Source organism: Triturus cristatus, chromosome 4_1, assembly GCF_964204655.1.
Source record: "Triturus cristatus chromosome 4_1, aTriCri1.1, whole genome shotgun sequence".
Classification (NCBI taxonomy): Eukaryota; Metazoa; Chordata; class Amphibia; order Caudata; family Salamandridae; genus Triturus; species Triturus cristatus.
Window position 1 is genome coordinate 804,781,176 of NC_140585.1, and position 24,872 is coordinate 804,806,047.

At 48.8% G+C, this 24,872-nt stretch overlaps 1 protein-coding gene and 1 non-coding gene across 3 annotated transcripts in view; both read right to left on the bottom strand.

Annotated features, from left to right (window-relative positions):
- LOC146855587 (18S ribosomal RNA) overlaps positions 1-190 on the bottom strand; it is a 1,797-nt gene extending 1,607 nt beyond the window's left edge. Inside the window, exon 1 of the ribosomal RNA XR_014958955.1 lies at positions 1-190. This exon is cut by the window's left edge and continues 1,607 nt beyond it. This is a non-coding gene — a ribosomal RNA (18S ribosomal RNA).
- GNS (glucosamine (N-acetyl)-6-sulfatase) overlaps positions 1-24,872 on the bottom strand; it is a 250,164-nt gene that overhangs the window by 209,691 nt on the left and 15,601 nt on the right. The gene's annotated exons all lie outside the window — the stretch shown is intronic.

A 24,872-nucleotide genomic window follows, 5' to 3' on the forward strand; every position in this document is an offset into this window, starting at 1 on the left:
TCAGCGCTTGTCGGCATGTATTAGCTCTAGAATTACCACAGTTATCCAAGTAACAGATGGAGCGATCAAAGGAACCATAACTGATTTAATGAGCCATTCACAGTTTCACTGTACAAGCAGTGTGTACTTACACATGCATGGCTTAATCTTTGAGACAAGCATATGCTACTGGCAGGATCCGCACCTGCTGACGGGGTGGGTTCAGGGGGCCGCGTGCCCATCTCCCCGACCGGATAACCTTCGTGCACCCCTCCCTTTTAGGGAGCCTGCTGGGGGAAGGAGCCCACCCGCCTGGACGGGAGGGCTCGCAGGAGGGGTGGAGAGGTGCGGTCGCATGGGCACCGGCGGGCCCAGCCGTCTTCCCCGGAAGGGAGAGGCAGGACGAGGCGCAGCCTGAGCGAGACGCAGGGGTGCCGGAGCCTGGCGGCAGCGGCACCCCTCGGAACAGTCGTTCCGAGCTGCTGTGGAAATGTGCTGGGCGGAGAGGGGTTAACGGCGTGGCGCACGGGGCATACGGACCTGCTGGGCAGCAGCATTCAAGGGCCTGGCGCCATCCGACCCCTTCCGCTCTGGTCAGACCACTGGGAGGCACGAGCTGCCGGGGCCGCTCGGCCTTTGCTCTGCTGGGTAGGGTGAAGGGCCACCCGCCAGGCGGCAGGTCCTCGAGTCGGAAGGTCAATGCGGGGAGGAAGCTCCTTGCTTGAAACAACAGCAGAGGGTGTCCAAGCAGTCCATCCCTAAACGGACCGAGAGTGCCCAATCGATCAGAGTACGGCCAGGGAATCCCCTGGCAAGCCGCCCTGCGCGGGGGGATGGCGGCTTCACATCCCTGCCTGCTCCCGGGGTGAGCAGGCTCGAAGAAAAGGCCCATCGGAAAGGGGCCGAGAGGCAGGCACAGACCCAGGCCCCTGGGGGCACCGGCGGGCAGGCCGGGGTGCTGCCTTCCCCTGTTTTGGGATCGCCGGACCTCACGGAGGTCTGACCGAGCAAACTCAGAGAAAAAGGACTATCAGGAAAGGGGACTGAGAGGCAGGTGCGTACCCGGGCCCCTGGGGGCCCCGGCGAGCGGGCCCAGGTTCTGCCTTCCCCGGTTTCGGAATCGCCAGACCTCACGGATGTCTGACTGACTCTCCCCCTAGTAATCCAGAGGAAAATTACCCCTCTTTCTTGTAATCCGTGCACACGAGGTGACCGAGGGGACCCAAAGCGCGAATGTACCCAACCTCCAGGAACCCTCGCTGGGATCGGGGAGGCAAAGGAGCCCTCATCGGAACTTCCAGGCAAGCACGGCCATCTGGTCGCCCCACTGGAAAGCATTGCGTGCGACTAGATGGCCGAGGGAATAGGTGCGACCAGATGGTCGAGGGGAAAGGTGCGCCCAGATGGCCGGGCTCGAAAGGGAAGCCATCTGGTTGCACTGTGCCCCAACGAAAGAGTGAGCGGGCGCAGTGGCATGGGGTACCGGAGGTCCAGGGCCCCAGCTGGCCCCAGCCATGGAGGCTGTGAGGGGGACCCCACGTGCCCTCTGACCCGGGGTCCGCGGACACCTTGACAAGCAGGGGAGGCCTGCACGGGACAGACGGACCCCTGTCCTGGGCCCTTGGTGGAGCAGCAGGACGGGGCCCAGGGCCGGAGCACCAGACCCGGGGCCCGGTGGGGCCCCTGGATCCAGCCAGGGCTCCCAGGCCAAGAGGCACAGGGGAGGCCTCCCCGGACCCACCGGACACCGTCCCGGGCACCCTGCCATGGGGCAGGGTGGAGCCCGGGGTGGGGAGGCTGCCACGGCCGGAGCTCCTGAACCCAGCCAAGCAAGGGGAGGCTCCCCGGGCACAATGGAACCCCGTCCCGGGCCTCTGGCAGAGCGGCAGGCAGGGGACGGAGCCCAGGGCCGGAGTACCCGAACCAGGGCCCTGCGGGCCCCTGGACCCAGCCGGGGCTCCCAGGCCCAGAGGCGCAGGGGAAGCCTCCCCGGGCCCGCCGAACCCCCATCCCGGGCACCCTGCCATGCGGCAGGAGCGAGGACAGAGCCCGTGGTGGGGAAGCCGCCCTCCCCGGGGCCCTCAGGGGCCCCGGCTGGAGCTCCTGAACTTAGCCAAGCAAGGGGAGGCTCTCCGGGCACAACAGAACCTCGTCCCGGGCCTCTGGCAGAGCGACAGGCCGGGGGACGGGGCCCAGGGCCCGAGCACCCAACCCGGGGCCCAGCGGGGCCCCTGGACCCAGCCGGGGCTCCCGGGTCCAGAGGCGAAGGGGAAGCCTCTGGGGCCCGCCGGACACCATCCCGGGCACCCTGATACGCGGTAGGACCGAGGACGGAGCCCGGGGTGGGGAGAACGCCCTCCCCGGGGACCCGGGGAGCCGTTGAACCCAGCCGAGCAGGGGGAGGCTCCCCGGGCTCGCGGGATCTCGTTCGGGCATCCTGCCACGCAGCAGGACCGAGGACGGACCCTGGGGTGGGGAGGCTGCCCTACCCGGGCTCCTGGACCCAGCCCAGCATGGGGAGGCTCCCCGGGTCCGCCGGACCCCATCCAGGGCAACCTGCCACGCGGCAGGCCCAGGGACGGACCCAGGCATCCTGACCCCTCCAGCTGCCGGCTGAGGACCGCTAGGCCGAGAGGGGTCCCAGAGTACCCTGTCCCTAGTAATCCGGAGGAAGGCTACCCCCCTTTCTGGTAACCTGTGCACACCGACTTCCAGGGCAGCCCGGCCATCTGGTCGCCCCATTGGAAAGCATTGCGTGCGGCAAGATGGCCAAGGGGAAAGGTGAGACCAGATGGCCGGGACCCAAAGGACTCCTGTCTGCCCAGCCCCGAGCCATCACAGTAGGGCTCCAGCCTGCCCACGCAGGGCTCAGGGGCTCTGCTTCCCGGGGGGCTCGAGGACCACCGCTGGGCGAAAGGCACGGGGAGGACCACCGGAGCTTTTGGGCCGGACGCCCGGGGAGGCCTGCCCGGGACCCATGGAGCCCATCCCAGGCACTTTGCCACGCCGTGGGCCGGAGGAGGGAGCCCCCGGACAGAGGGGAGGTGTTGTCCGGCCATAGCCCATCTGGTCCCCATAAAAAAACCACCAGCCCGGGAGGGGTGTTCCGGATTACTAGGGGCAGGGTATGCCGGAGGAAGGCTACACCTCTGTCTGGGAACCTGCGTGCACCGCCAGACTCAGGGGACCCTAGGCGCGGAGGCCCCCCGACCTCCTGGAGCCCTGGCTGGGATCGGGGAGGCGAATGAGCTCTCATCGGGACTTCCAGGCTGGCCCGGCCATCTGGTCACCCCAATGGAAAGCATTGCGTGCGACCAGATGGCCGAAGGGGATTGGTGCAACCAGATGGCCTGGACCAAAATAACGCCAATCTGCCTGCCCCGAGCCTTCGCGGGAGGGCTCCCTGCGGGGCTGCAGGGCTCGGGGGCTGCAGGGCTCGGGGGCTGCAGGGCTCCAGGACTGCAGGGCTCGGGGGGGGGCTCAGAGAACCCACGCAGGGCCTCAGGCATGGGGAGGCCCGCAGGCGCTCCAGGGGCCCAGACACCCGGGGGAGGACTGCCCGGGACCCATGGAGCCCGTACCGGGCACTTTGCCATGCCGTGGGCCGGAGGAGGGAGCCCTCGGATGGAGGGGAGGTGTCATCCAGGCCCGGCCCATCTGGTCCCCGGCTGAGAACCGCCAGCCCAGGAGGGGTGTCCTGGCATACCCTGCCCCTAGTAATCCGGAGGAAGGCTACCCCTCTTTCTGGGAACCTGTGCGCACCGAGAGACTCAGGTCACCCTAGGCCCGGACGTGCCCAACCACCTGGAGCCCTGGCTGGGATTGGGGAGGCGAATAAGCCCCCATCGGGACTTCCAGGGCGGCCCGGCCATCTGGTCGCCCCATTGGAAAGCATTGCATGCGACCAGATGGCCGAGGGGATTGGTGCGACCAGATGGCCGGGACCGAAAGGACTCCCATCTGCCCACCCGAGCCATAGCGGTAGGGCTCCCGCCTGCAGTTGCAGGTCTACAAGGCTCTGCACCAGGGACCCTTGTCCCGGGCAGATGGACACTTGGCAGGCCGCAGGACGGGGGCTCCCAAACCCCAGGCCCTGACCAAAACCCAGGCCCTGGAGCCGGTCCCTGCTGCTCAACCCAGCCACGCCAGGGAGCTTGGGGGGCCTGCCCGGGCACGAGGGATCCCTGTCCCGGGCATGAGGGATCCCTGTCCCGGGCACACGGACCCTCAGGATGTGCGCTCGTTTTCCACACATTTTTACCAAAATTCTGCGTAGTGGGGCTACGCAAATTCCGCCCAGCCCTACATATAAGTAAGTTATTGTATTGCAGGTGAGCATGAAGCTGCTTCTTCTTTCAGTGAACATTACAACCACTGGAATGCCTGTGATCGACAAAATTACTATGGTTTCTCTGGATCCAGGTTTATATTTTGTACTAACAAATTTTCTTTTATCCACTTTTAGATTTTTTTTGTGAGATGGCCTTATTGAAGAGAGGATTTTAAAGTGTCCGTGACAAACGTCAGTATCCTGCCTGAACTGGGTCCACTCTGTCTACTAAATACCTTTCACCCAATTTGTATGCCGCCCCAGAAAAGAACTACACAAACATATACCACTCCATTAAATAAACTCGACCAATTTAACAAAACTGGCGTAAATCTGCTTCTGGTGCTCCTACAAAGGAGAAACAGAACGCCTGCTAAGTGACAGATGGTGATCGTATGGCCCAGAACCAACATCCCTGTATTGCAATGCCAGGTGAGCTACACACACACACAACCACACCTTGATTCCCTTGCCACCAATATTCTAATTGCATACATGCTTACCTTACCTCTAGCACTGGCACAGCACCTATGCCGAATTAGCAATGTGGGTGAGGACCTACCCCAATTATTGAACCCCAAACATTTACCTCAACAGACTGGCAACAGTTTTAAGAATCGGAGACAGTGTTAAACCTCAATTCCATGAGGCAATGTGTGTCCCCGGGGTAAGGCACCTCAAAACACATCAAAATATGAGAGAGACATCCAATTAATTAGATGGCCAAATCAATAACGGAGTTCTAGATCAGCTGAATAAATGTAAGGGTTTTATTACAAGATTCAATAGATGCTTTACAGAATAATTGCCATAAAGCCTCTACGGCAGAGAGAGCATTACTGAGGGGTGCAAACCCAAAAATATTTCAACTCCCAAGTGGTCAGCAAAAATCAAAAGAGAAACAGTCAGCATCCCTAGTTGCATTCAGTAAAGCTCTGGCTCATCTCCAAAATCAGGGGTTTATATAGGAAATCTTTCCATTGAACAGAATGAAAAGTACCAATGCCTCATGGTGTGAGCAAGGGTATCATATTATTAGCTTATCAGAGCACAGTTTTATTAAACATAATATTGCCTTATCACCTAAGCATTATCCCACTACATTAATATAATTGTGCCCACTCTAATGCTAATGTCATCCGGAATTGGTAGCACAAAGTCGATACATGAACAGCAACAAACTATTATGAATGAGTACGGAACAATGAGCTTGTGGAAGGACCTTGGATTAAGTTCGAGTTTTGGGACCAAGCTGAGGAGATTTAGCAAGAACAATGCTAAGGGACATAAAACAAATATGACTCTGCTTGACTGTGTGCTGCAGAAATAATGAACAGTGAAATATATGGGGGGGGGGGGGGGACCGATTAGACATCCATTTTTAACAAGATGGCTGCTAGGCCCAAATGGAGACCAGTTAACAAGGGTGAGGAAAACACACTTCTTCACATCATAAGAAGTTTGTTTTAGAGACAATAGTACTACATCAGTGTGTGCATGTGTATTCAAATGTAAAACCACATTCTACACGTTGTTAATAATGCACACAAATATGAATGAGCAAACAAATCCTCAATAGCAATCATCTGTCAAAATACAGGTACTTCACCTACTTCCATGCCAGGAGCAGTAGTCACCATTTGTTACTTATGTCAAGCATTTGCTTGTACTTTGACAAGTATACTTGGCATTAGGTGTCTGTTGCAAAGTCATCCTGTTCCCTGGGCACCCCCCAACTTTTTGCTGACTGGAACCGGTGGTAACGGACTCTGACTGACTCTGGGCTCTGCCTAACCAGGCCAGGGCCAGTGCCATGCTGAATGGTACACATTAGAATACTGTTAAAACACCCAACATACACTGGGGTACACTATGGTATGGTGGGGTACCCCTGTAATTGGCATGACCTACCCCATAAGCTCATAGTATATAATAGGGCAAGGGATTGAAACTACCTAGAAGTCCCCAGTACCCTGGGGTATAGCAGTTTTAGAGGCCAGCAGCTTTTTCTGCACTAGCATGAGTGCAGTGCTGAAGCCTGAGGTCAGTTTAAAAGCAGCACTGGGTGCCAGGACTGCTTTGAAACAGTACATTGCTGGTCAAATTCGACTTTGATGCTAGGAACACAGTAAAAGGAGAATTTGCAATATTTCTACAGATTCAGAACCCCTAAAGTCTCCCCTAGTTGCACAGGGGGTGGGGGGTCCTGTAGAAATTAGGGAAATTCTTATAATATATGTTTTTATAAGCCCTGGTACTAGAAGACTGGGCCAAGTCATTTTCCCCATTGCAAACCCCATGGCCCATAGGTTAACATGGTAGGAAGTTAATGATTAATAAATATTGATAGGAGAGGACTAGCCGGACCATTCAAAGACTTCCCAGAATGGTAGTAGTAAATCCAACAATATTATATTGTTGAATTTCTCCTAAAGTGTACATACAAGAAGTTATAAGACTTTCTTGTTAGTAAGTTCAAATTCAGCCTTCCAGTGGTCTGCCATGATTGGTCAGAGTTAAGTGGATTAGCCAGGCTGCTTTGAAGAGGTGATAAAGAACCACTCTGCTGGGAGGGCAGTGTGCTGGTCTATAGGTATGCCAGGCCAGGAGGTAGAGTCGTAAACTATGCTCTTCAAAGGCAGAGGGGAGGCCTGGGTTTCAGTTTCACTCCGACACTCTTGACCCAGAGTCAGGGCTAGGCTTAAGGATGGTATGTGCAGATGGTAGGGGGAGAGTCCATGGAAATAAGCCATCCCAGGGGGTGTGTTTAGCCAGCTCTTACCTCCTTGCTGGAAAATCAGCCATTATGGATTTGGAAGAATGATGTACTCTGGGACAACATAATGCCACACTCTGCAGGATGTGGTCATAACTATGAGGAGTTACCCTGCTTTCATTGGTCAGAAGTGACCTGTGGCTTGACCCAGAGAATTTTGAATAAGTATCTGAGAGGGGCAGAGCCCTCCAGATCTGCTGCTTGAAACTTACTGAAGCAAGACGTGCCCTGCTGCGAAGTTCTGCTGTGCAAAGACTTCTAAGGCCTGACCTCTGAAAACTGCACCATCTGAAAACTGCAGCCCTGTGGATTACCTTGCTACAAAAGGACTAAGAAGTAGACTCCCTGCAAGCTACAGATTACCAAAGCTCACCTGGACATCCCCACAAAGAATCCCCAGCCTGGAGTACCAGTGGATTCGAAAGGGTTTTGTTCAAGTGGATTGCGGAATTGAAGTTCCACACTTTCAAGGACCCTCTTGGAGATTCCAGAACCTTGGACTGTGTGTTGGATACTTTGGGACCTGCAAGCAGAACTTCAGGAAGGAGTTCTAACTGGACCCATCTGCTGGAGAAGGCGGCACTGCACAGTGGTGAGGTATTCTCCAGGACAGTTTCTAAAGGTGTGTCCCTGTCAGAGAAAACAAAATGACTAAAAGGGGCACGGTTGGTTTCTAAGCACTAGAAAGTGACTAATCTTTAAAAATTCCTATCTCTGGTTCCCTACAGTGGATTGTTTTCGTTTTGGTGTCTTTTAAAAGATAAGAATATTACCTATTTTTATAAATTGGTGTTGGATTTTTATTTTGTTTTGTGTCTTAATTATTTACTGAAATTGTGTTTTTAAATGCTTTACATACCTGTCTTTGAAGTTAAGCCTGTCTGCTCGCAGCCACGTTACCAAGGGTTGAGCATAGGAATAATTTTCTAAGACCTATGCAGGGTCCTATCATGTGTTAGTGGCCTTATTGCCAGTGGCAGACCTACATTTGCCCCTACCAATAACCCACTTTCCAACAGTGTCAATCTTTTAGGTCTTAAAACTGAAGCACTTGCCAACTGATTGAACAACTCAAACACTCTGATAATCAAATAATACTACCAATCTATTTATTTTCCATTTTATCAGTCTTCCTCCATTTTATCAAGCTGATACAAAATCTCAATATCGACTTTCTCTCTACCAGAATGACGGGTTCATTTCCATTCTAATTTTGTTTTACTTGTGAACGAAGAAAGTGAGAGTGATGCACATTTTATCTCCTTTGTCCGTCCGTATAGATAGCCTCAGACTATTTGCTTCGAGAAAGTATTGTTTCAACCCACACAAGATTTGCACAATTTACCCTTTTTGCTAGTCTTAAGTCTCCTGCTTTCACTCTCTTTAGGTATTGTTAGTGACGCGAAGAAACGACTCTTGACGCAACCTGAATACGACGTCAAACCAACATGAAAGCGAGACCATACCTAAGCCGCAGTGTGATCACAAATATAATGTGACAAAATTGGAGAAAAAGAGGTGACGGAGAATGCACCCATAAAAAAAGGTTAAACTGCCTGCTTTTCCTATTTAAGTAATAGAGCAGAGATGTTATAATTCTAACTAATTATGATAATTTTACAAAGAAATTATTTGTGATACAATCTATAAGAAATGACAAAATGAGTATTAGGCTCTATGTTTAAGAGTTTCACCAATGACGCCCTGATTTAGATACTGCATCGTAAAAGCATGCAGAAATGTTAGAACTAGATGTCCGATAACACCTAACAGTCAATGAATTAATGTGAAGGTTTCACATTTTAGAAACAAGAGTACTCATGTTTACATAAACATGACAAATAAAGTAGAACACATGGAATTTTGTATGCCATAATAAAGTTGCTTCATGTGTTACGAAAAAAGGATGACAACACTGGAATGTATAATGTGAGCACTGACAATGACTAGGAAAATAGCTGCTACATGCAGATGTATTGAAATGTATTTCGAAAAAGTTATCATTGATGTGTTTTCTTAACCTCGTATTGCTGAAATGACATAATGTGTAAAAAAAAAAAGGACTTGTGGGATTTTACGTGAAGTGATGACGACTTATAAAAAAAATGTTGTGAGTACCTTATACTTGTACAAATTAATGGCAGTAGATATATTACAACGATATTATAATGCTTAAATGGGAAATTAATGCATTGTTCTGTGTAATGCGAGATCCATGTTTTAGCACAAATTCATCATGCAGAAGCTGTATTTCATGAAGGCCTCAAACTTTGATACCCTTCCTAGTATGAGCTCATAAACTGAATAGTCTGAAGCCCAAGGGAACTTTTCGTGAAGTTTCCACTTGTATTCTAACACTCAATCGCCTCATTCACATTGGTAGTTTACTTCTCTAGACTTGCAACAAAAGTGTTACTTCTTAATGGCAGGCACCGCCTCATCCACTTTAAATATCTGAATAGGGTGCACTATACACCAGACAGATTATATCCATATGGCATAAGAAACTCTGCATCCTGTTCTCGCTGTGCAGAGCCGGAGGCCAGGTTTCTGCACGTCGCCCGGTTCTGCCCCCAAATTTTTATTTTTGGAATAAAGTACTTTGGACCCTTCATGAGATAACTGGTCTACCATTGGACCCCGACCCGTTCCTAGCACAGTTGGGGTACGATAAAAGTATTGTTAAACGTGTACAGCGACTGGTGGCAATTGGTCTGTTGCTAGCCAATAGCTGGGCAGCCATGCGGTGGGCTAGAGGCCCTCCTCGAAAAATAGAGGATTGGACAAAAGATATGATGTATCACAACACTCAGACAGAGGTATACAGTGAATTATTACCCCCTCAGAACTGACCCAAAAGCTTTTGCCGCCTGTTCCAGCAATATTGGATTGGCAAAGAGACACGGGAGCCTGAGGGAGTGGGTGGTGCTGAGGCAGACATCAGGCATGCTGATCCAGGTATTTGGAGAGACATGCAGGTATAATTGATTGTGGGACATGGGTCAAATCAGTGCCTTTCTAATATTTTACAAAATAGTATGTCAACTGGAAGTGCTCCGGCATAACTAATGTACATGGACCTGTTTTTGATTTCCCAGTGTACTATGTAACTGTGTCAACGTGCCCAGCAAGGTGTTCATGGCTGGACTGTGAGTGTATTGTATTTGTGTTATGTTAATCAAAATTCAATAAATAAAATTTAAATAAAAAATAGAAAAAGTGTTGCTTCTTAGAGCAATGCTTGAGAATGGACTGACAAGAGATGAGAGCATGAACTCGCCTACTTTCTAAATGCAACAAACGATCATACGACATAACTACACTGGTCCTAAGGAAATCGCAAGAAATGGATTACATAATTCTTCCGGATATGTGTACTTTTTACTTACTACATCATATCATCCTATCGCGAGTGACCAATGGGACAGAGTGATCTGACAAATTTGGTGATGTCAAGGGGTGTAAACCTGGAATCGATGGAGTATAATTGCCTAATTTTTAACTAAGGGGCGTCTCCCCTTTACCCATCTGTCTATGGAACTGGTCATTGGGAAATTGCTGAACTTTTCTACTGGGTTGGTGCGAGATTGAACTGATGTCCTTTTTAATTGATCTCTTTAGGATATAAACTCCCTCGGCTGAAGATAGATCTCTTAAATATTGAATCTCACATATATGCGAATGGTTATTAAATCTGATCAATTTAAAGCTAAGTCTTTATGCTAATCCTTTGATCCTTAAACTCAATAATGTATAAATGTCCTCTGCTGATTCGGTTTCATTTATTTGGTTGTGGCTAAAACAAATGTACTTAATGGTCAAGGGGTTTGGGTGGGGTTTACAAGGGAGCTGTTTCTGTTATTGAATATTAGCAATGATCTATTGCAGGTCCCCATATGATAGTTGCTCATTCTCTTGGTATTCCAATCCCTTTCAGCACAGAACAAGATCCATCAGAGGACCAATGTGATTGATATGGTAGCTGAGGTTATTAGAGATATGGAACAACATTTGAATTAATTGAAATAATTTGAGGCCCAAAACCTAAACGCTACAACAGTTTTTCTGATGGCGTGTTGGATGTTTATGGTCTGACAATATTGGATATAAGGGGGGTGTGTACTAAGATCATTACAGATTTGCCCAAACCCCAAGTTCTGTGATCCTTTTGAACAAATGCCAGTTCTGAAGACGACAAGACAAGTGGTGTGAGTATCAAAAGGGTTGTGAAATATTGTTGTTAAATGTGTACTAATAAGAATTAGTAGAGAAATGTTTTAGTGTTTTGTGTAGAATGGGGTTGGTGTATTGAAGTTGTTATCCGGTACGAAGTGGCCTAAGATACCGGGATAGACACTGAAGGGTGGTCTCAGTGTGGCATACGCCAAGTAAGTTTGTCTGCTCTTTCGAAGGTGCTGTGCGCGAGACGTCATCTGCAGTACCACCAGAGAAGGGAACTCTGTAAGAGTGTGAAAATTAGAAATCGTTGGGATTTTTCTCAAGTGCACGGAGATCAATTGTATAGATTTTTCAGGTGAAGTTGTGCTGGTCGAGATTTCGCTGAGGTTGGATGAATAAATTCTGGTAGTGTGGAGATTTATAATTTCTTTTATTGGTGCAGACAATTTACCTGCGTTTAGTGAATTGTTTAAGATTGGAAGAGAAAAGATTGGATTGTGAAGGGTGGGGGGGTCAGGTGCTGCAAGGAGTTGCTCTGACATGATAAAGTGTTGGACTGCGATAGGACAGTTGGTGTAGAGCTGCACTAGAATTGGTTGAGGGTGCTAGAGAGAGCTGTGCAGTGATTGGGAGTTAGAACGGCAATAAGGAAGTGTATTTCCTTGGAAATACGAGTGAAATAATTGTAAAGGACAATAGAATATTCCGATTGGAATCATGTAAATTTTTAAAAGCCAAAAAACACTGACACATGGAGATGTGCCTGTCCTTACTAGAGAGGGAGTACCCGTAGCACCTGAAGGCACGCCTGCCTTGTACATGTCTTTAGAGAAAGGATATCATACATGTACTTGGTTAGAAAATTGGATGATATACACAGAGAAAGATCAACCTTTAGCTTTCCCTCAATATAGTACCTTTAACATACAAATTCTTGAAAAATGAAGGAGACGGATGAACAATATTAAGCAATCACCAAGACCTATGCAATTTGAAGCTCTTGAAGAATGGGAACATGTGGCCCATCAGAGAGAAAAGGAGAAATATAAGGGCAGATATAAGAATACTTTAAATACATTTGTAGAGGCTAAGTGGGACTCTCAATGGGGGATATGGAGAAGGGACATTGCAGAGGGAGCTCAAATGCATCCTGTATTAGCTGCAGACAAGAGTGAGGGAGAAAAATGCAAAGAGAAGAAGAAACATCTAGAAAACCCTCAAGCTCTCTTATTAATTAATGAGAGTGGTGATGAGATTGATGAGGAGTTTGAGTGAGTTATCGATGAATCGACATCCACTATATAATGAAGAACAGTCACAAACAGGATCAAATTCATTTGCAGGAATTCAGCCAGATGCACCTGCATTACCAAATAGCTTAAATTCTGTAAATCCTTTCCTGACTGAAGAGCAAACGCCTAGAGGAGTAGGGTTTAATAACCCCATATAACTAAATGCTCCAGGTGTTCTTTCAGTTCCAGTAACCATAGGACCCGTGGTTCCATTGAATCCAGGGAGGCCAGCAAATACATTCATTAACTGTTCCTACTGGATTGGGGGAGCGAATAGCGTTTCACAAGAACTGACTCGAGATCAAATTAATTCCGATTTGGCATACCTCTCAACAAAGGAATGCATCAGGAGCCAGTGAAGAGATCATTCGAACTGCTGTGTCACATAATCAAGGGAGGACAAATTAATTATCTAATAATGCAGAGGGAATTACGGAAACCCCTAAGAGAGGACCACAGGCTATAACGGTAAAAAATGGGAACTCGAGGTTCGGAAATTTGTGTCGCTACACAGACTGAGGGAGCAAGTGGAGGATCACTTGAGGGTGTATTAAATCAAATGGTATGGCCCACCCGACAGAGGAACTACATGAGAGGATTAAGGACAGTACACCTTCCACTTTTGTCAATGGTAAAAAAAGAACAGGGAACACCAGGGGTGAAGAATTCAAGTGGAGATTCACTCGATGTAGCTAAGCTGAAAGTGGAATTGGAAGAAATGATTTTGGGAACCATCAGTCCTGGAAGAATTGTCAATTATTGGGATGATGAATTGCTGTTCATATGTAAGGATATCACAAGGAGAGCTATAAATACTCATGAGAAACTGGCTGAGGCTGCACAGAAATATAGGGTGGACATACAGAAATTGAAAACATATCTGTTGGATTTCAGTGATAAAGATCTTCAGGGTCTAAACCCATCAGCCAAAAGGGCTACAGATTGAAGAGTTACTGTTGACACTTAGGAAGTGGGGTGAGCTAGAAAGATGAGAAGGCAGATGGGCTAAAAAGAAGGAAACAAAGAAGGTAACCATGCCGATGTATCCAACGTTCGAAGGGGAAAATCGAAAACTCAGAAACAAACATATTTCCAATTAAAGAAGTGCCAGATATATTGTCCTTTACAAATGATTTCCCAAAATTAAGAGAAAAACCAATTGAATGGTATAGACAGGTTGAGAGATTTTGAAAGTCACAAAAGTTTTGTTGAAAAATTTAGACACCTTGTTTAACATTTTGGTCCCCAATGACTTATGGACGGAGTGTAAAATTGCAGTAGATTGGCCCGAAACAGAACCTGCAAGGGATTCGAAAATTGGTACACCATCCACTGAAGTAATAAAAAAATACAATCAGGTCATTACTTATTTAAAGGTAAACATTTCTCCAAAGGAAACTGATTGGGTGGAAACTGATAGAACGACATAAGAATTAAAAGAGACAGTGCATGCGTATTATGACAGACTTCTTCAGGCATCTAAGCAATATAGTGGAATGTAAAATGTGTCAGGGAAAGATATGGGACATTTTGTATATTGATTTGTGTATGGATTAAGACCTGAAATAAGTGCAATGATACAGTAGCATTTGATTTGTTGGCAGATCAAGCCCACAGATGAGATTCTTCTGTATGCAAAGTATTGTAGAGATGAAGTGGATTCCAAGCATAAGAAATTGAAGGAAAAATGGATGTTGGCTCAGATGAAGGCAGCAAAGAATGGTTAAGCGGGAGTTGGTAATGATTGTACTGTTTTAGAACAACGAAATATTAAATCGAATAATGCTATGCAAGGAGTAGCGTTAGGAGAGCAACAAAATGTGACTACACAAGGAAGAGGAAAAGGGGCTTCATTAGAGATGTTGAAAAAGACTAACCCATGTCATATTTGCGGCAAGTTCGGGCATTGGAAGCTCGAGTGTAGGTTCAATCCACTGAATCAGATGAATGGGCAGGTAAAGCAGTAAAACTATGCTGGCGCAAACAGGTGATGTGATGCAGAGTCAGCAAACTCAAAGACAGAAAATTATTTAATTTGACTATACCACAAGCTCCAATGCATCACATGAATGGTCAGGTGCAGAAATATAATGTGAACATGGGTTTTCATACAAGTGATCAGATTGACCTAAACCTGGAAGTAACTCAACGATACAGATTGATGACAGTGATTCAGATTTATCCCAATGATGGTGCCTGAGAGGGGAGGAGCAATGCGCGCTTGGCACATCCTTAGGGGTAGACCAGAGTTGTCCTTATGTGGATGCCAAGGTGAACGGAACCTCCACTTTGTTTCTTGTCGATACTGGTGCTACCCATTCCACTGTGAGAACAGCGTAAGTACGCAACCTACCCCTCTCTGGAGAAAGAATCCAAGAGTGGGAGTCTCTAATCGAATCATGTCGACTCCAGTGTCAGAACCTGGTCTAAGGTACAAATTGAAACGTTTGAGGATTTACACAAATTCGTGATATGTGATTCTAGCCCTGTAAACCTTTTGGGTCGAGCTATATGGTGCAAATTGAATTGTTCAATCTATTGTGCTCTGAAAGGAATACAGTTTCATACTAATGATGAAGATATTGTACTCAAAATGGCCAAAGGACTGAAATTGAAGGGTTGTTTCCTTTATTGACAAGTGATGATTTTCCTCTAAAATTGAGAGACACCGTATTACCTGAAGTTTGGGATTTCACCGGAAAAGATATTGGACTGATCAAGGAAGTGGCTCCTATATGGATCACTTTAAAACCAAATGCAGAGTTTCCACAAGTTCCACCATGTAATTGAGTCACTAAACTATTGCTGGTTTAACACCTCTGATCGAGTCATTGATTGAACAGGGAATTTTGAGAGAGATCATGGGAAGCCCATGCAATTCACATATTACGGGAATTCAGAAACCGAACGAAAAGTATAGGATGATGTAGTATTTGTGCATGGTTAATCAGATTGTGATACCATGTTGTCCAATTGTGTCAAATCCAGCTTTGATACTATATCAAATTCAATGTGAAGCTGAATGGTTTTCTGTTATTGATCTGTGTCAAGTCTTCTTTTCCATCCCTTTGCATCCGGATAGCAAATGTTTATTAAATGTGTCTTGGCATGGTGCAGAGTTCCACAACGGTTTACAGAGAGTCCATCCTTTTTCAATCAGATATTGAAAAAGAACTTGGAATCATTGGTAATGCCAAATCATTCCGTTCTGGTACAGTACATTGACAACCTGTTGGTAGCGTCAGGTACTCAGGAGGCTTGTATTCGTGACACTATTGCCTTACTGAAACGTCTGGCAGTGAGTGGGTATAAGGTATCACTAACAAAATTACAATTCTGCAGGAGAGAGGTCCTTTACGTAGGACATCACATTGAGAAAGGAGCCAGAAAGGTGTCACAAGATGAGATTACTGTAAATTTGCATATGAATCCAACTAGCACACAAAGAGAAGTTTGCGTGTTTCGGGAAATGGCTGGCTATTACCGCCAGTGGATTCCATTTTTTCCATTGACAGCCAAGCCACTTCAGAGGCTTACGCAAAAGGATGTGTCAGATCCAGTTCCATGGAATGATGAATGCATGCGCTCTTTTAATAAACCGCAAGAGTTTGTGTTGAGCTCCAGCATTGGGAATGCTCGACTTTAACAAAAGCTTTACTTTATTTTGAGTGAGCGCGAAGGCTGAACATTGTCAGTTTTAACGCAGATGCATGGAACAGCACGCAGGCCTGTGGCCTACTTTTCAGCTATATAAGATCCTGTAGCTGCAGCATTGCCTGGATATCTAAAGCCAGTTGCTGCCACATGTGAGAGCTTGGAACAGTGTGGAGCATCATGATGGGTCATCTGGTGAAAGTGCATGTACCACATTCTGTTGAGATTTTGCTTACTTGTACTTGAACGCAACATCTCAAAAGCAGCCGGCTGACTAAGTATGAACAGGTGATTCTGGGTGCCGAGAATGTGTCATTGATGAGATGTACGAGTCTGAACCCAGCTACATTAATGCCCTTACCAGACAATGAAGTTGTGACTGATGAAGCAGATCATGATTGTTTGGACATGACTGAGTTATGCACAAAGCCCCAACCAGATATCCTGGATATTCCATTGCCTGAACAGGTTAATGTCTTGTTTGTGGATGGATCGTGTTTAAGAGATGCAGGAGGAAATGTAAGAGCTGTATATGCCATCTGTACGGTCGTGGGAGTGGTGGAATTTTTGGTTGCAAGGAGTGTACTCAGTCCTGGTGGCTGAGTTAATCTCGCTGACCGGGGCTTCTAGCATTACCGAACAATTGAGAGTCACCATTTTCACGGACAGCCAACATGGATTTGGGGTTGTCCTTGGTTTTAGGTAGTTGTGATCTCAGCATGGGTTCATGACCTCTTTGGAATTACCCACCCGAAATGGAGGGAAGCGTGAAAAATCAACTGCTGTCATTACAATTGCCAGCCCAGATTGCAGTGGTAAAATGTCCTGCCCATTGACAGGGGAATCATTATGCGACAGTCGACAACCGGTATGCGGATGAGACCATGCGCTATTGCGCTCTAAATTCTTATATGCTCAATGGGGAACCATTAAAAGAACAACCTGATGTAACAGAATGCAGGCTGATGTTTTCAGTTGTGGAAACATGGGAGGAAATAAAAGCATTACAAGATGAAGTGTCAGAAACAGAAAGACAGGGATGGATCAAAGCAGGTTGCACGCAAAGGCAAGATGAGGTGTGGAAGACCAGTTTTACCTGATAGTGTGTCACCAATGGCAAGAAACTAGCATGGTTCTGCACAAGTTGCAAGAGATGCTATGATGCGTCTTTTTAGACAGACATGGTTTAACCCCTGATTCCGAGCTGTGGCAGATGTATTGTGCCAGAGGTGTGCAATAGGTCAACAACAAAATGTGCGAAAGAAGACACTAGTCACCATGAGCCATGTAGGAAGATCTGGAGCACCCTTTAATAGGATGCAGCTCGATTTTATCGAGATACCCCCTTGCAATGGACTAAAATACATTCTAGTGATGGTGTGTCTGTTTTCTCATTGGGTGGAAGCCTACCAACTACGCGAAATGACAGTCTAACTGTAGCAAAATTACTCCTTAGAGAGCTTATACCACAGTTTGGATTTCCGACCTTTTTGGAATCAGACAGAGGGACTCACTTTAATAATGAGGTGATGAGGATGCTTTGTGCAGCATTACAAATTGAGCAGAGTTTACACTGTGCATAGCAATCGGAGGGGTCTGGAATGGTCGAACAAGTGAATGGAACGCTAAAGTCCAATATGGCAAAGGTGTGTGCGCCCACGTCTCTGAAATGGACTGATTCTTCGCCCTTGGTGTTGATGAGTCTGAGAAGTACGCCAGACAGAAAACTGGACAGTCCCCACACAAAATCATAATGGGGAGGGCTATGAGACAGGCTACAGTCCCAGCCAATCAGCTAGTGAATATAACGGATGATTTGGTACTCGATTACTGTAAAGGATTGACTGATGTGGTCTGTTCTGTGTCTCAGAAGGTTGGGGAAGCTGCCATCTCCCCACAACAGGAGCAGTGCCATGACCTGTGTCTTGGTGACTGGATCCTAGTGAGAAAGAAATCGTGTTTGGAGCCTCGTTGGCGAAGGCCGTATCAATTGATCCTTGTTATTACAACTGATGTCAAATGTAGTAGTCTGCCTAAATGAGTGCATGCCGCCCACCCTCGCCGAGTCCCATGTCCCCCTGAAAATGTGGTGACTGTAATGGATGTGCCGGTGTAGAGGGGGCGCTAGCACTGGTTAAAATGAGGGTCCAAGAGAGTCAGTCCCTGTAGGTAACGAGGGTCATGCGGAGAGGTACCTAACTAGGCAAATGTTGATCCAACTGTTGTGAACAGTGCAAGTGAAAAGCAAGTGAATAGTGGAGACCGTTGGCCTAGGAGAACTAACAGACTGAGGCACATATTGGCGGAAGGAAGAGTACCCCTAACTGTAATCGAAGTCTCAATTCAATCTGAACAAAGTAATACAGATGATGACGGACCAACAGTGAGAAAATCAAAAAGAGCTAAAGTACCAAGTTGGAGATATGCTGCACCCGAGTGAACTTATCTAGCAGCAGCAAATGACTGGTAGAAAGCATATCAAGCTTTTTGCTTCAAGGATTTAAACTCACAAAAAACCACCTTGAGAGACTGTTGCGATAAAGGATATTTTGCATCACCTGCCACTTACTTATGGCATTTCTTGTAGTGTAGGAACCAGTTTAATCAATTGTAAAGGGCAATGCCTATATTATTATTATTCAAATTATGATTTGATCTTTTTAGAAATACCTATCAAGAAAAATCTGACTATTATACCTGATAAATTAACTGCTGAAATAATGGGTGAATTCTTCCAACCTACACAAAGTATAGATATTGTATATGCACACAGACATAATTTTACTTGCTCTTTACATACTTTAGAAAAGGATAGACGTGACGAAATAAAGAAAAAGGCTGAAACACAATCAAAGATTCCACCTTGGGCACACCAGGAGGGTGAAAATAAAAAGGGAGATGCACACTCTGCTATGGCTCTGATTTGGAAACATAAAGGAAAACTATGCATATTGAGGCGTAGAACTGAATTTAACAATAAATGTGTTGGTTCCGGGGGGTGTGGCTTGCAGCCAAACACGATGGCCGCGGCTTAGAGAGGCTCCGAGGGTGGCGTAGGTTCCCCGGGAAATCTGGCATCTCATCCGATCAGTAATCCTGCCCCAAAGACACATGCTGTGAGCGAAGGGTGAGGGGCATCGATCGATCCAGCTCCGGGCCCGGAAAGTTGATTGATGCACTGAGGAGGACGTTTGAAAGGGAGCGGCCTCATTACGCAGCGGGAGCCAGGGACTAAAGTAAGCCTGAGACACGAGTGGGAGAAGCGAGACCCGGTGAGCGCCGGGCGGTGAGCTGGGTGAAATGAAAAGTGCACGGAAACAGGAGCGAGAGGCGCCTGCTTTTGCCCCATGATTGCGGACCTCAGCCCTGCCCCTGGGACACGTACGGCAACGGAAGAGAGCGGGACCCTCACCGAGACTGTCTCGAACTGGCATTAGCGCTCGATGTGCCCCGGAGCAAGCAGACAAGGGGGCAGCCGAGTTGCGCGGTGGCAGCCAGGACCCAGAGAGTGGTGAGCGGGACCCCGCGCGGACCAGACTTGGCGCTTGGCGCGCCCTAGAGGGATGAAGGGAGAGGCCCAGTCACCCTGCAGAGGCATCGGCCATTTCATGACGCAGAGGCTTGCATGAGGAACACGGAATCGGGGACAAAGAGCGCCCAACATCGCAATCTCGACTTGATGGGCAACAGCCGTGCTGGAAGCCCCGTAGATGATCTGGGGTGCTGAGTGCTGCCTCAGACGGCGCCAAAACAACCTGTGAGCAGCAAATTGGTGAAGGATCGGGGAGAGTGGTGCCATCGGCCCCTAGAAGGCACATTTCCCAGCGGCAGCAGCGCCTCCAAGGCCCCGAATATAGATGTGCACGGCCCTACTATAGTATAGGGGCAGCTTCTCTTTGCACACAGTGAAGGACAGTGGCCTCGGGCCCCGCAATCCACTCTTTGACAGGAAGATGGGAAAACTGACAGGCCGCGTGTGGCGGGAGGTCAAGCGGCAGGCGGCGGCGAGTACCGGCCAGAGCTGATTCATCCGGTAGAAGATGGGGGGGCAGGGGCCCACACGCAACCTCTCAGGCAAAACTAGACTAATACGCGTTTGCAAAAGACTTCCGGCCCTGCCTGAGCGTAAAGGTATATCGGACAAGACCCCAGACTTGGAGGGAGCGGCTAAAGTAACACTAGAGGATATCATGTCAGCTCTCACTAATGTGCAATCAACGGTGGGCTCGATTTCCACTGACGTCTCCTTCCTACAGGCTGATTTTCAAGAGATGACCGCCAGGGTCACAGAAGTAGAACAGGTGACGAAGTCCCTTACTAAAGACACCACCGCTTTGCTCCACAAGGTCGGTTGCTTAGAGGCTGAAAATAGACTCATGGCGGCAAAGCTGGACGATCAGGAAGGGCGCTCCCGGCGGAATAACGTCAGAATTACGGGAATTCCCGAAAGCGAGGGGAGTCCAGCCATGGACCTCTACATAGAAGATTTCATAAAAACCAGACTCCAGTCCCGGGGGCTCTCAACTTTCTTCTCTGTGGAAAGAGCGCACAGAGTGCCGGGGGGTAAGCCCAAGCCTGGGGCTCCCCCTAGACCTATACTGGCCCTCATTTTTAACTTCCGAGACCGAGATGCTATATTGCAAACAGCGAGGGTGGCACCACCATTGCGCATTCAAAACTCGGTGATATCCTTCTTCCTGGACTACACGGCGTCGGTTACCAAGCGTCGCAGAAGTTTCCTCGAGGTGAAAAAAGAACTTCGGCACAGGGAACTACCATACTCGATGCGGTTTCCGGCGAAACTGCGTGTGGTAGCGGATGGGAAAACTTGTTTTTTTGAAATACCGGAGGAGGGCCACGACTGGCTCGAGGGATGGCGACGAGTGGAAGGAGCTGGACGGTCGGGGAGACGTCAACGGCAAGGAAGAGAGGAAGAGGATCCCAGGGAACCCGGACAGGAGCAAGAGGAGCAATAGCCGCAGCATACCGACACTGGGGAGTGATGTGCGGTAAAATTGCAGGGGCGATTTTCGCTCGAACCTAGGGATGTGGGTGCGGGCTGAACCCACACGAGGTGTGGAGTTTACGAATGGCGGGGTTTCGGCCATCCTGCTCTTCCCCTCCCACGGGTGGCATACAACGGATAGGGGCTTCAAGATTTGACAAGGAGGTGTAAAGCTCCATTCTTTGCAAGATTGTCTTTGGGGATGAGGCAGACTACGGCGACTCACGGACTTCTCCCCCCCACACGCAAGTACTGTTTAATGTGACTGAAGCACTCTGCTATGTTGGGGTGGCGGGTAGTTGGGGATCCGTCTGGCAGGGGAGCAGGGAGGGGGGGTGGTTGAGGGAGGTTATTAATTTTGGTTTTTCAGGTTTATGGTTATTCATTGTTGACCAATCACCTTGAGTTCAGCATGCGATTACACACACAGTGGGCAAGGTCGTTTCCGAGACATGCGAGGGGTATGCTGGACACACCACAAGAGCGGACCATGACCTACGTCTACGTCCATGCACACCGCAAACACCACCACGACGTCCTCACGTTCGCAACTAGATAATAATCACCACGCCCCGGGCGCCCCCTTGGAAGTGATATCATGGAATGTGAACGGCCTGGGTAATAAGATAAAAAGAGGGTTAGTGTTACAACACCTCAAGAGACACGCTTCGTCAGTCATTCTCCTACAAGAAACTCATCTAGTGGGTACGGCCGTCAGGGCGCTCGACAGGTGGGGTTTCAAAATGATAGCGCACTCAGAATTCACATCTGGCTCCAGGGGGTGTCGGGATCCTACTCCGTAAAAACTACCCCTTGGTGGTGACTGGGACGTGGGCAGATGATCAGGGACGTTTTGCAGCGGTCTCTGGGCAGTGGGAGGGGCGCAATTTCAACTTTGTCACGGTATACATTCCCCCCAGCGCTACACTCGCTTGCCTTCCCGGCCTTGGGAGAGTTTCTTGTTGGGCTTACCCCCCGGAGAACTTATAATTGGGGGCGATTTTAACACCACATTGGACGGCGGGTGGGATAGGCATCCCCGAGAGGACAGGGATCAGTTTCATTGCTCCTGCGAGACTTTACAGACGCACTGGGACTGCTTGACATTTGGCGCATGCGAAACCCCACAGAACGTCAATATACACACCATTCTGGTGTGCATAACAGTCTCTCCCGTATAGATTACTTCTTCACTTCTCCTACATGTGTTGACAAAATACAGGAGGTCAAACACCTCCCCAGGGGTATATCTGATCACTCGCCACTGTTAACCTACTCCTCATACCTCTCGGGAAGGAGACGTATTTTCCCTATTCACCCCGGGTATCTGAAGGTCCCTGGGGTATGGAAGGCCCTGCATAAAACTTAGGAGCACTACTTTCAATAAAATACGCAGTCAGTGCCCTCCCCCATTGTCCTCTGGGAGGCCTACAAAATGGTGACACGTGGACAAGCCATTGCAGTGATCACGGCCCACAAACGTGACATGATACGACAGGAATCAGCACTAGAGGAAGCGGTTGCCCAGGCAGAAGGTGCACATGCCAGAAACACCACCGACACAAACACCCACACACTCCGCCTCGCTAAACAAGCCTATAGAGACCACCTGTGGGAGGCAGCCAGGGCACGCATGGAGAAAACACAACATATGATCTACGAGGAGGGGGACAAAGCTGACAAATTGCTAGCGTGGCTAGACAAAAAAGAGAGCCAGCCGCTGGGTGGCACGGCTGAGATTGCCCACTGGGGAGATCGTGAAAGACCCCGACGACGTAGTGACGGCCTTTTCGAATCATTTTGAAACTGTGTACACCTCCGTTGCTACGACAACCATTGAGGAAAACTTAGAATTCCTAAAAGACATACAACTCCCAAGACTGACTCCAAATGACGCACTACTGCTGGAGGCTGACCTCACAGCAGAGGAGGTTGCTGCGGCCGTTAAGGGCCTCCAGTCAGGGAAGGCAGTAGGGCCAAATGGGATCCCAGTGGAGCTGCTCAAGTGGGAGGCAGATACGGTGGTTCCGCACTTACTTAAAATGTACGAAGCCAGTTTGCGGGAGGGAATACTTCCCCGCGACCAAAGGGTGGCGACATTGGTAACGATACTCAAACCGGGCAAACCTCCCCACCAGCCAATTTTGCTCCTAAATGCGGAAGCCAAAATATTGGTGAAGGTTCTAGCGACCCATCTACAGGCCCACTTGGGGACACTCATTCACCCAGACCAATCAGGCTTTATGCCCGGTAGGAACACGTGATGAATCTCAGACGAATGCATGGTATAATGGCTAGTGGGCCTTATATCCACGAGGATGCAGTCATCCTTTCCCTAGATGCAAGTATGGCCTTTGATCAGGTGGAGTGGCCATTTCTTTTTGCAGTGCTCATGCATTTTGGTTTCGGGCCCAGATTCTGTGCATGGGTGCAGCTGCTCTATACAAGGCCTATGGCACAGGTGGTGGTAAACGGGAGACAATCTGGGGACTTTGTGCTGGGGCGGGGGACTAGACAAGGTTGCCCTGTCTCCCCACTGCTATTCGCCCTAGTGCTAGAACCTCTGGCAGCGTGGATACGGCAGGACCCCGTGATAAAAGGACTAAAGTGGGCAGAGGGATGGGACGACCGTATCGCGCTGTACGCAGATGATATACTGCTGTGCCTGACGCGACCGGGCGGTCTATCGGCTGCCTACTTGACATTTGTGAATCCTACGGCAGGGTCTCCGGTTATTCGATCAACTAGGCAAAATCTGTGCTCTATGTTTTACATGGGCCCCCGCCACGACTTTCCAGAGGGGTGACAATATCAATCGCTGAGGATGGTTTTAAATATCTCGGTATTAACATTACGCCTAATCCTGAACAATTCATTGAACGCAATCTGCTTCCTCCCTTGAGGAGACTACGGAGTGAAGTCAAAAATTGGCACTCCCTCCCATTGACGCTACTGGGGAGGGCGGCTTTATTTAAAATTATGGCTCTCCCTCGGTTTTTATATGCAATGCAAAGCACGCCCACACCGGTTCCGGACTCCTACGTTAAGTCAGTTGAGGTGGAGGTGGGCTATCTCCTGTGGGAGAGTAAGCCACACCGCATAGCTCTCTGTAAGCTTGTGCGGAGCTAATATGATGGTGGAATCGCCCTACCCAACATACGCCTATACTATTGGGCCTCCCAGCTCATCATAATAAATCAATGGCTACACGCCCCGCAAAACGAACCAGCTTTGCGCATGGACAGGCATATGCTGGGTACGGAGGGAACCCTTAGCGCCCCATATGACAAATCCCAGAAAACTAAACTAACTGGCCCGACAGCGCACACCGTACAGATATGGTACATGGCGCAGCGTACGCTGGGTTGGGAGGGAGTGATCACTCGACAGACGCCACTGTGGCTCTCCCCCAAGATAGGCAAGTTACGCATGAGTAAAGGTTTTGCGAAGTGGGATCTCATTGGCATCTCCTGGGTCGGTGACCTCTGGATGCGGGGCGGGGTGATCCCGTTCGAGCAGCTGCAGGCGACATACCAGATGGCGCGGACGGAGCAGTTTTGATTCCTGCAAATACAGAACGCACTGATGAAGGCTATACCTAAGGGGACTGACCTACCAGAGTCCTCCCCACTTGAGGATCGTCTGCTGACGGACCAC